This window comes from Aegilops tauschii, chromosome 2, assembly GCF_002575655.3.
Source record: "Aegilops tauschii subsp. strangulata cultivar AL8/78 chromosome 2, Aet v6.0, whole genome shotgun sequence".
Lineage (NCBI taxonomy): Eukaryota > Viridiplantae > Streptophyta > Magnoliopsida > Poales > Poaceae > Aegilops > Aegilops tauschii.
Window position 1 is genome coordinate 359,527,552 of NC_053036.3, and position 10,772 is coordinate 359,538,323.

At 45.9% G+C, this 10,772-nt stretch overlaps 1 pseudogene; it reads left to right on the forward strand.

Annotated features, from left to right (window-relative positions):
• The first annotated feature begins 7,597 nt into the window (after nt 1-7,597).
• LOC141041026 (uncharacterized) lies at nt 7,598-10,141 on the forward strand (annotated as a pseudogene).
• Nucleotides 10,142-10,772: the final 631 nt, after the last annotated feature.

Here is a 10,772-nt window from a genome sequence, read left to right on the forward strand (position 1 = left end):
AGCAGTAGCGAGATGTGTGAGGTAAGATACACCGCTGGCGCTTTTAATTTTTCTTATTAATTTGTTTGTTTCACCCTCTGACTGGTGGGACCCAACGTACTACGTGGAGAGAGGTAAGGTGACTAAGGCTGCATTATTTCTGCACCACTGTGGATAGTCTTACCACCAAAGCCACATGACACGATTATGATTTAAATCCCAATGATTCCCACACACACAAAAAACACGACATGCTTGTCACAAGAATGCGGGAATGTATAAAAGGTTATTTTCCTCTCGTTGGACATTACGGGAGGGTTGTGTAGCTGGTTAGCCTGTTCGCTCATCAAACTTGAGGTCTCGAGTTCGATAACTACACTTGAGCATAATTCGTGCCAGGAGGATTCTTTGACTGGTAAAAATGGATGGATACAGAGCTATACGATCTCGTAGTGACCGTATAATCACCTCATCACGTATAAGCTGCAGCCTCAGCCCTTGTTTTCTAGGGTTTGCACTCTTCACACTCTCTCCAGTATATATATACACGCTGGAGCCTCAGCGCTTGTAGTTGCTCTCTTCACACTCTCTCACCCTCTCCAGATCTAAACAAGACTTCGTTTGCCTCTCTCTCCCCTCATTGCTGGTCTGCTTGTAGTTCTCTCTTCACACTCTCTCACCCTCTCCAGATCTAAACAAGACTTCGTTGGCCTCTCTCTCCCCCCTCACTGCTGGTCAAAGAGCCGGCAGGATCCGTCCGCCGGGAAGGGAACGAGGCTTAATGTTGTCGCCTCGGCGAGGGAGGGAATCCACTACTGGCGCAGTTGTTCACTTTCACCCAGCGGCGGCGCGGGAGGGCCTTCGACCCCTTCTTCTTCGCCGTTGTACATAGTGTGGGTCGAACGGCCTCCGGTCGCCCACCGAACCACACCCCAAAAACCTTAAGGTATAATTTACTTATTCCACATGCATTGCTCTAGCTGCATGTGGGCTTTTTCTGCTTCTGCACTTGAATCTAGGTGTTGGATCAAACAGGAAAGTAGTGGGGAAAGTTGTATACCATGAATCTAGGACGTGGTTCAAAGAAGAAAGGAATGGGGGTAAGTAGTGGGAAAAGTTGTATAGCATGAATCTAGGACGTGGTTCAAAAAGGAAAGGAAGGGGGAAAGTTGTATCGCATGAATCTAAGACGTGGTTCAAAGAGGACAGGAATGGGGGAAAGTAGTGGGGAAAGTTGTATAGCATAAATCTAGGACGTGGTTCACAGAGGAAAGGAAGTGGGGAAAGTACTAGTACAGACTGGCTATCCAGCACCTACGTTGGTCGAAAAGGGAAAACAATGACAAACGCAGTACGCACATCTGTAACAAACTGATCTTTTGTTTTGGGGGACAAGGCTGTAGAGTTTGAGCAGGACTAGATTTGCTGCGCTCACATAGGGAAAGGTGTCTAAAGATAACAAAACTGGGACCAATACAAATATGCTCCTTGGTTGTTTGTTCTTTGTTGCAACAGACTGTGCATCACCCCAGTACATCGGTAGATGCACATGGTGCTGGTGCGTCCACTGTCTCGTGCAACTCTTTAGCTGTTGTTAATCTAAGGCCTTGTTTGGTTAAAAACTCCCTAGTCCCTACCTGCTTGGTTCCAGGGACTAAACATGGACTAGAGGTTATTAAATGACATGCTAAAAGACCATGTTACCCCTAGTAATGAACTAATAGAGACAAGGTGCGATGTGTGGCAGGGGCAACTGTTGGAAAAAGTCCCAAAAAGACTCTCCCTCGGGGTCTTCTTTCTTTAGTCCCAAATGCCCACTTTTAGTCCCTAAAAGTCCCTCCTGTTTGGTTTAGATGGGACTGAACGGAGTTTTTTTAGTCCCTCCACCAAAATGTCCCTGTAAACAAACACCCTCTAATAATGCCGCTGGAAAATTGATGCAATGCCACAGTTAAAAGCAAATTACACGTTTAACGAATTTTATTGTTAATATAATCTCTCTGTTAATATTAATCAATGCCACCGTTTGAGAAATGCTACTGTCTTGCTTTCTTTCCCATTTAGATAAGGTAGATGCTTCTTTTTGTTGGCTTCTGTGTCATCCACCGTTATTGACCACTAGTTGTTTCCTTTGCACCTCTGTGTAAACAGGGTTATCTACTTCACCTCGTTGCCATTGTGACCTTTTGTTGCACTGCACAAAACACTTTGCAGTTCAACCAAAATGTCACACCGACAACGTTGCTTGATTGCTTGATCTTAGTGGAACTGCACAAGAGGAGATCTTCTTCCTATCCGTGTTGGCAAATTTGCTTCAGATCTTCTTTTTGTGAGTTGTTTGAATTCCGCATCATGAGAGGTCAGTACTAGCCTTCTTTGACATGATTCTGCAGTGTGCTTTCATATGTTGTGCTACTTGTATGGTAATGTTGCTTGATTTTAGTGAACTGCACAAATGGAGACAAGACTTCCAATCTGTATGTGCACCGCAATATCCCATTGAGGTAAGATAAGGATATCTCACAACTGTTGGCCTGTATTTTGCCACTTTCATCAGAAAATTAATGTCATTGTTTAGTGCTATACTTGTGCAACCTAATTGACATGCCAAATCTTACATTGAAGGCGAAGCTTGTCTGTTATTGAACCAAGTGATGAAGGGGAAGAACAAGCGGAAGAAAAACAAAAATCAACTCCTGGTGCTGTAATGAAGCACTGGAACTGTGATGACACAAGTAATGATATAGTTTTGCATCTTAATTTATTGCTATGGCTGGAACGAGCAATTGTTTTGCCACAGATTTGATGCCACTCTAAATGCAATACGTAATTATCTCTACTTGTGCAAACAGGGATCTTCTTTGAAGATACCATATATTTTAGTGGAACTGCACAAGAAGATGTTGGAAACATTAATCTAATCGAGGAGTATATAGTAAGCATGGCCACCACAGTAGATAGCAACAGATGGTTCCGGAGAAGTGCTTCATCTGTATGCTCTACAAAATAAGCCTCCTGACAAAGGTTGGTACTCGCCCACTGATTTCATCCATATGATTGAGCTTTGTCATCTCTATTGGTGTTGTGCTACTGTTTAGATACTGTCATCAAAAAGTGGTATTGTCCTTGAGAAGTGCTTCATCTGTGCTGTTTTAAATATTTCCTTTCCTTTTTTTCGAGCAAACATGGATGCTAGCATTTAGTTATCCTCTTGTCTTTGCACAACAGGATCATCCTCCTCTGAAGAAGAATATGGAGTATGTGAAGTGACTAGTTCCGATTATGCCAGGATGAAGAAGCCCTGTCTATCTTCTCATCAGAAGGAGCAGTTGAAGGATGGTTACATTACCCCCCACAAGACCAAACTAACTTCAGCTCAGAAGGACTGACAAATCTCCATTTTCTTGATGTGATGCGCGAGTACAATGTTGTTCTAGGATTCTTTCCGGTGAGTTCCATTTTTCTAAAAGTATGCTCTACATGGACCATGTAGGTGCCTGTTTAAACTGTCAATTCATAGTACAGTTTGCTTTATACTAATCACTTTTTTTGTATTTGTGCAAACAGGGGTGCTCAGCTTGATTTCAATGGGAACTGCACAAAATGTTCATGAATACATCGAATCGTTCATTTCCACCACAAGAAAGGAGGTGCCGATAAGTTCAAGGCGTTGCAACATATAAGGGAGAAATCATACAAGCTACGTGCGAATTTGGTTGATTTTGGTGGAACTGCACAAAAAGAACAGCTGGTTTATTTAGCACGAGGTGCCATGTCAATGTCCGAACTGATGGCAAACCCTGCCCATTCCACAATCGTAGGCATTTGATATTTTGGAATGGGAAAACCTTGTCAAATTTTGGTCATTGATTTTAGCAAGAAGACATGCGTTTGATATTTTCGAATGGGACGCCCTTTGCTGTCAGCAGCGTCGATCCATTTTTTCTTTATTCTTTAGTTGTGAAGTAAATATTGGCTCTGACATGTGAATCGTTGAGATGCATAATCATCGATTGTTTTGAATGTTCTCTATGAATTGCTAGGCCTGTGTGTTTGATTGCAATGTACAGGAACGCTAAAAAGCTGCTCAAACTCTTTGTACTCCTTCTGTTCCTTTTTACTCCGCACATTGTGAAATTGCATACTTTTTTCTATAAGATTGGTCAAAGTAGAGATACCTTGACTGCAGACAAAACTTGTATGCAGACTAGAAAGGACCGGAGGGAGTACATGTGAAACTGCTGCAAACGAGGTGATCACCCTGGGAATAATGCTAGTACGTATTGTTTTGCATGTTCATCCAATGCCAGTGATACAAGAATTCGAACTAATCGAAATAAATTCATTCATACATAGTCAGATTTCATATAAACATGCCAGATTTCATTACATTTCATACATTATTCAACTAAAAAGGGGTGCACTGGAGGTATAATTAATTAACCGAAGCTACCCACCTGCTGTGTCTGGCTGAGCCGAACAGAAGCTTCAGTGACTTAACTGCAGGTGCAGTTGCGTAACTGACATGTGGCCCAGATGCCTGTTGGGCCCACGTGTCAGTCAGCCAACTGCACCAGCAGTTAAGTAGAAGCAGCGTCCTTCTCCAACATAGCTCTCCGACTCCACGTCACCGCCAAGAAGCTAACCGGCCGTCAGTGGTCAACCCGCCTAGCTTGTCATAGCGATTAGGGCGAGCCCAATGATCAGGATCCCCACATGACAAACACCTTTCTTCTTGTCATTCTTCTTCTTGAAGTTCGTGTGTTGCACAACCTTGTTCTTCCCACCAAACTTTGCTTTACCATCAAACTTGCCCTTGTTCTTGAACTTGTGGGGCTAGAAGTTCTTCTTCTGTACCAGATTGGCACTAGATCCTCCCTCAATTCCTCGAGCACATGTGTCCTTTGCTCTCGCCTTTTCTTCCACATCAAGAGTGCCAATGAGATCCACGAATGAGGAAGCTTAGTGATGATACCTCCGGCAACAAACTTGTCCGGTAGCATACAACTGAAGTGCTCAAGTTCTCTAGCAAATGACTGTATCTCATGAGCTTGCTCAACCACGGAGCGCTCTTCAATCATCCTGTAATCATAGAATTGCTCCATGATGTACAGCTCAGTGCCAGCAACCGAAGGGTAGCAGCGGTGGCCTTACTTGGACCCGAGCGGCGGTGACCTACCGTGTTCTACTCTTCCTCATTTTCTGTGTGGCGCGGCCTCGTTGGCAGCGGGGCGGGACCTCGGCGGAGCCGGCGATGTCCACTGTCTCGTTGCCGGCGGCCGGCGCCCCGACAGAGCAGGGGAAATCCTCCCCCTCGTTGCCGGCAGGGTGGGGCCTCGGCGGAGCCGGCGGTGTCCTCTGCCTCGTTGTTGGCGCCGCGGGGCCTCGTCGACGCCAGCGGAGCGGGGACTCATTGGAGCCGGCATTGTCCTCTGCCTCGTCCTCGGTCTCGCCAAATAGCGCCTCGCCCGCTTCATCGCCCTCTTTGTAGGTGGCCGCAACCTCCGCCACCAGCATGTGGTATCGCCAGCGCTAGAGGCGGCCCTCGCGGGCGGAGCGGTACGAGTCGAGCAGCGCCTCCTGCTCCGCCCGCTCCGCGGCGATCTGCTCCTCCGCCTGTAGGTGCTCCTGGAGGAGATGGTGGTTGTAGGCGACGTCGGCATGCGCCTCCCGGAACTGCTCCTCACACTTCTGCCTCACCGTGTCCATATATTGGGCATGGGCCACGCCGATGGTCAGGGTGCAATGCACCAGCGAGGATGGCGCGGAGGAGGGGGTTGGCGCCGGATCGTCGACTACCATGTTCTCCATTGGGACGTCGTCGTCCTCCGGCTGCCTGCCGGCCAGCCAGTCGGCAGCAATGGCTGCCATCTCCTTGTGGTCCATCGTCCGCCCGTCCCGAAGAGCGCTGGAGCACGAGGAAGCCATGGTGGGCAGTAGTGGTGTGGACAGGAGAATAGGAATGGATGTGGATGACTGCGGCTATGGCCGACGCAACAGTTTATATAGCAATGGTGGCGATGGAGGGACGGACGTGTGGCGCCAGAGTAGCCGCCTCGGCAACCGCATATCATTAACGTGGGCGGCAGAAGGACGGACAGACGACACTTGTGTCGTTTGAAGGCGGAGCAATCGCATGCACCGGGAAGTGGGGCGGGCAGCGCTGACCATTTCGAGCGGAAAGCGCGCGCGGGTGAGGGAGGCGGTCTGGGTGGGCCAGGGCAGTCAGACTCGTGCTTGGCAGCGGGTCGGTCCAGCAGCCGGACATGCTGGCTCGCCAGCTACCTCGCCGAGCTAAGCAATGGCAATTAGACGATGGACGTAGCTTCCGCCCAGGAGCCGGCGCCACTATCCAAGCCGGTTCATGCCGTGTTCACCATAGAGCAGGTGCGGCCGCACTTCGACGCCCTAATGGCGGAAGAGCTCCCAGCACAGGAGGACCTGTGCTGCAACCTCCGTCTCCTCAACGAGCACCGGTGAACAAGCGAACGACAATGCCGTCGCGGACATGTGGCCCTATGAGCCTGGCTTTCCGAATGAGCAGTGGGCGCTGCATTAGACCATCCGTAGGGCCCGCGAGGCCCTCTCCGTCGTCCTTCGAGTTGTTGTGCTCGCCGTGGCGCCGCCGTCTCGCGTTGTCAACATGGTCAATGGACATGAGGATGAGGAGATGACTTTACTTGGAGAGGATGACAGTGGGGACCCACTTAGGGAGTCCTGGACTAAAGAGTCCTCGGGCGTCCGGCCTGTTAGCCATGGGCCGGACTGATGGGCTGTGAAGACATGAAGACCTAAGACTGCACCCGTGTCCGGATGGGACTCTCCTTGGCGTGGAAGGCAAGCTTGGCGACCAAATATGTAGATTCTTTTCCTTTGTAACCGACCTTGTGTAACCCTAGATCCTCTCGGTGTCTATATAAATCAGAGGACTTAGTCCGGAAAGGAGAGATACTCATTACCATAGTCATACAGGCTAGACTTCTAGGGTTTAGCCATTACGATCTCGTGGTAGATCAACTCTTGTAATACTCATATTCATCAAGATCAATCAAGCAGGAAGTAGGGTATTACCTCCATAGGGAGGGCCCGAACCTGGGTAAACATCGTGTCCCCTGTCTCCTGTTACCATCAACCTTAGACGCACAGGTTAGTAGGGGCGACGGCCCGGGGCCCGGCCGAAATTGGGGCCCATATCTGGTATAGAGTATGTACACGTATGGGACATAGTAGAGAGAGAAAAAAGGCCCATCTGCCCAAGGCGCACAGCAAGCCCAGGAAGGTAGCTAGCCACGCATGGAAAAGAATCATCATGAATCGTCTTTTCCTTTTCTTTCCAGCGATTCTCGATCTGATTCACGCACTGAACCGTCGCCCAGTCGCCGTCTCGTCCGGTCGTCCTGATCTAGTCCGGAGTCCCTGACCGGCCGATGGCCTGACTGCATCACTGAAATCGCTAGGTCCCTGATCACGTTGTGTCCGTCTCAGGCAAGAAATTGTCAGAAAGATCAAGATCAAGAGATAATCTCAGATCAAAATTCTATTTCTATGAAACCCTGATGGGTGACTCTATTTTCTCGTGCTATATGTTCTTAGTCTAAAATCTCAATCCGGTGTCTGATTCTTTCTTTGCATCGCTCATCACTTGCAGCTGCATCCATTGGTAGTGTAGTCATGTTACCTAAAAAGCATCTATCTGGTCATCAGAAAAGAACTAACAAGAAACGAATAGAGAAGTTAGTTTGATCTCAGAAAGGGGCTATGAATAAATTCGTGCTGAGGAAGGATGCTGCTACGAATTCTGCGCAATTATATATCACCAATGGCGAACAACCAGATCAGACTGAGAATGCAGTTGAGGAAAATTGTGCCGATGTTGATGCCAATCAGAGCACCGGAAAATTTAGTGGCCATGGAAACATAGATGAGCAGGCTTCTTCTTTTGATATTTTTGATCCTAGAACTTGGAATATTCTTGACAATAAATCAAGAGATACTCTCATTGAAAAAGGACCTACAAGGGAGTACAATCTTGTGTTTTCCGTGGATAAGAAAGGCAGGCATTTTTCATATGCTTACTACTCAAGACAGCTAAGGAATGGTGAGCCAGTGATCGGAGGTGGTTAGTGTACTCTAAACATGTGAATAAAGTTTATTGTTTTTGCTGCAAATTGTTCAAATCTGAGAACAGCAAAAGTTTGCTAGCATCCGAGGGATTGATGGATTGGAAACATCTTAGTGAGAAGCTCAAATTACATGAGAATGGTGCTGAGCACATCACTAACATGAATACTTGGAATGAGGTAAGGTTGAGGCTAAGTAAGAAGGAAACAATTGATAAAGATTTGCAAGAAGAGATTGCAAGGGAGAAGAAGCGATGGAGACAAGTTTTGATTAGAATTGTTGCTGCTGTGAAATTTCTTGCTAAACATAATTTGGCTTTTCGAGGAGCAAATGAGAAATTATATCAAGATAACAATGGGAAATTTTTGGGAGTAATTGAAATGATGGCAGGGATCCTGTAATGCAAGAGGATCTTCGGCGCATTCATAATAATGAAATCCATCATCATTATCTTGGCCATAATATTCAGAATGAGTTAATTTCCCGTCTTGCTCGCACGGTTAAAGATTCTCTCTTGAAGATAATCAAGGATGCAAGGTATTTCTCTGTCATTTTAGGCTGTACCCCTGATGTGAGCCATGAAGAACAAATGACCCTAATTGTGAGATGTGTAAACATGTCAAGTGCCAGTACAAAAATAGAGGAGTTTTTTCTAGAGTTCATGAAGGTGGATAATACATCGGGACTTGGACTTTATAATGTGTTAATAGATACACGTGAATCTATTGGTTTGAATGTTCAAGATGTTCGTGGACAAGGGTATGACAATGGTTCGAACATGAAGGGGAAAAACCAAGGGGTACAGGGCAGAGTGCTTGCAACTAATCCAAGAGCATTGTACATGTCGTGTGCTTGTCACAGCCTGAATGTTAGTCTTAGTGGTATGGCAAAATCTTGCGGTAAAGCTATAACTTTCTTTGGTGTTGTGCAAAGAATTTACATATTGTTTTCAAGCTCTACTAAAAGATGGCAGCTATTGCTTAATCATGTTCCAAAAATGACAGTTAAGTCTTTGTGTAACACACGATGGGAGAGTCAAATAAAGAGTGTTCATGCTATCAGATATCAAGCACCTGAGTTAAGAAAAGCTTTATTGGAATTGAAGAGAACTTCTACTGATGACCCCAAGACTAAGAGCAATGCAAAATCTTTGGCTAGTGCACTTGAGAAATTTGAATTTATACTGGGCATGGTCATCTGGCATGATGTTTTGTTCACTATAAACATGGTGAGTAAGAAATTGCAGTCTAAATTCGTGTGTATTGATGTTACTCTTAAACAGATTGAAGGTGCCATCTCATATTTTGAGAAGTACAGAAATGAAGGCTTTCCTACTAGCTTGGATATTGCGATATCTATTGCAATCGACATGGGTGTACAACCTTTGTTTCCTGTAAAGCGCCGTATTACCAGAAAAAGACAATTTGATGAAATGAATGGCAATGAAGAAAATGACCAGAATCAAGAAGCGCAAGAAATTGAGGTGGAATCATTTAGAGTTAAATACTTTCTGGTGATGATTGATGTTGCAATTGCTTCCTTGACTAGTAGATTTGAGGAACTGAAGTCATTTGGGAGCATATTTGGATTCTTGTTCAACTCAAAAGAATTGAAGTTGTTGGGTGATAATGATCTAAGAAAATGTTGCACTAATTTTGTCAACACTTTCACTCATGGTAAGTCAGCAGATGTTGATTTAGATGATTTTGTTTCTGAACTAAAAGTATTGCAGATGACATTGCCAAACACACTCATGTCAGCGGATCAGATATTTGAGTTTGTTAGAGCTGCGGATTGTTATCCAAATGTCTCAATTGCTTATCGTATCCTCTTGACTGTACCTGTCACTGTTGCATCAGCTGAAAGGAGTTTCTCAAAACTGAAATTATTGAAAAATTATTTGAGGTCAACAATGTCCCAAGAAAGACTGAATGGTTTGGCCATGTGCTGCATCGAGAAGAATATGTTGGACAGTATTGATCTTGACATTGTCATTGATAATTTTGCGTCAAAAAATGCACGGAAATCTCGCTTCTCATGAATTCTGGAGGTTTGCTAGCATGTTATTTCTATATTCGTTTTTGCATTGTAGCTTCTATGATACTTGAGTTCGAACAAAGGCAAGAAAAATATATCAGGTATTTGGTTCTAATGAAAATATACTACTGTTTATGACTTTATAATATATGTAATTGTTCGTGTATCGAACAAAAAAAATCTCTGTTGGGCCCATTGGTGAAGTTCGCCCCAGGGCCTTTGAAATCCTTGAGCCGGCCCTGATCGTGTCCCCTGTCTCCTGTTACCATCAACCTTAGACGCACAGTTCGGGACCCCCTACCTGAGATCCGCCGGTTTTGACACCGACATTGGTGCTTTCATTGAGAGTTCCACTGTGCCGTCGATGACAGGATCGATGACTCGCCTCGTCCTTAAAGACAATATCACCGTCGGAGGAGAACTGGCCCCAGGTCAAACCCTCCGGCCGGGCGGCTTTACCATGACCGCCCGTTCGGCCGCTAAGCCGACGATGACCTCTCGGGCCATCGAAAATCCCCTTCGTATCGACTCGAAACACTCCAAGCAGATGGATCCGGCAGAGTTTTTGTCTTTAAACGAGCTCCTTGATCGCATCGCCGCCTTGGGAATCGCCACAGATTACGGTCGGATCGGGC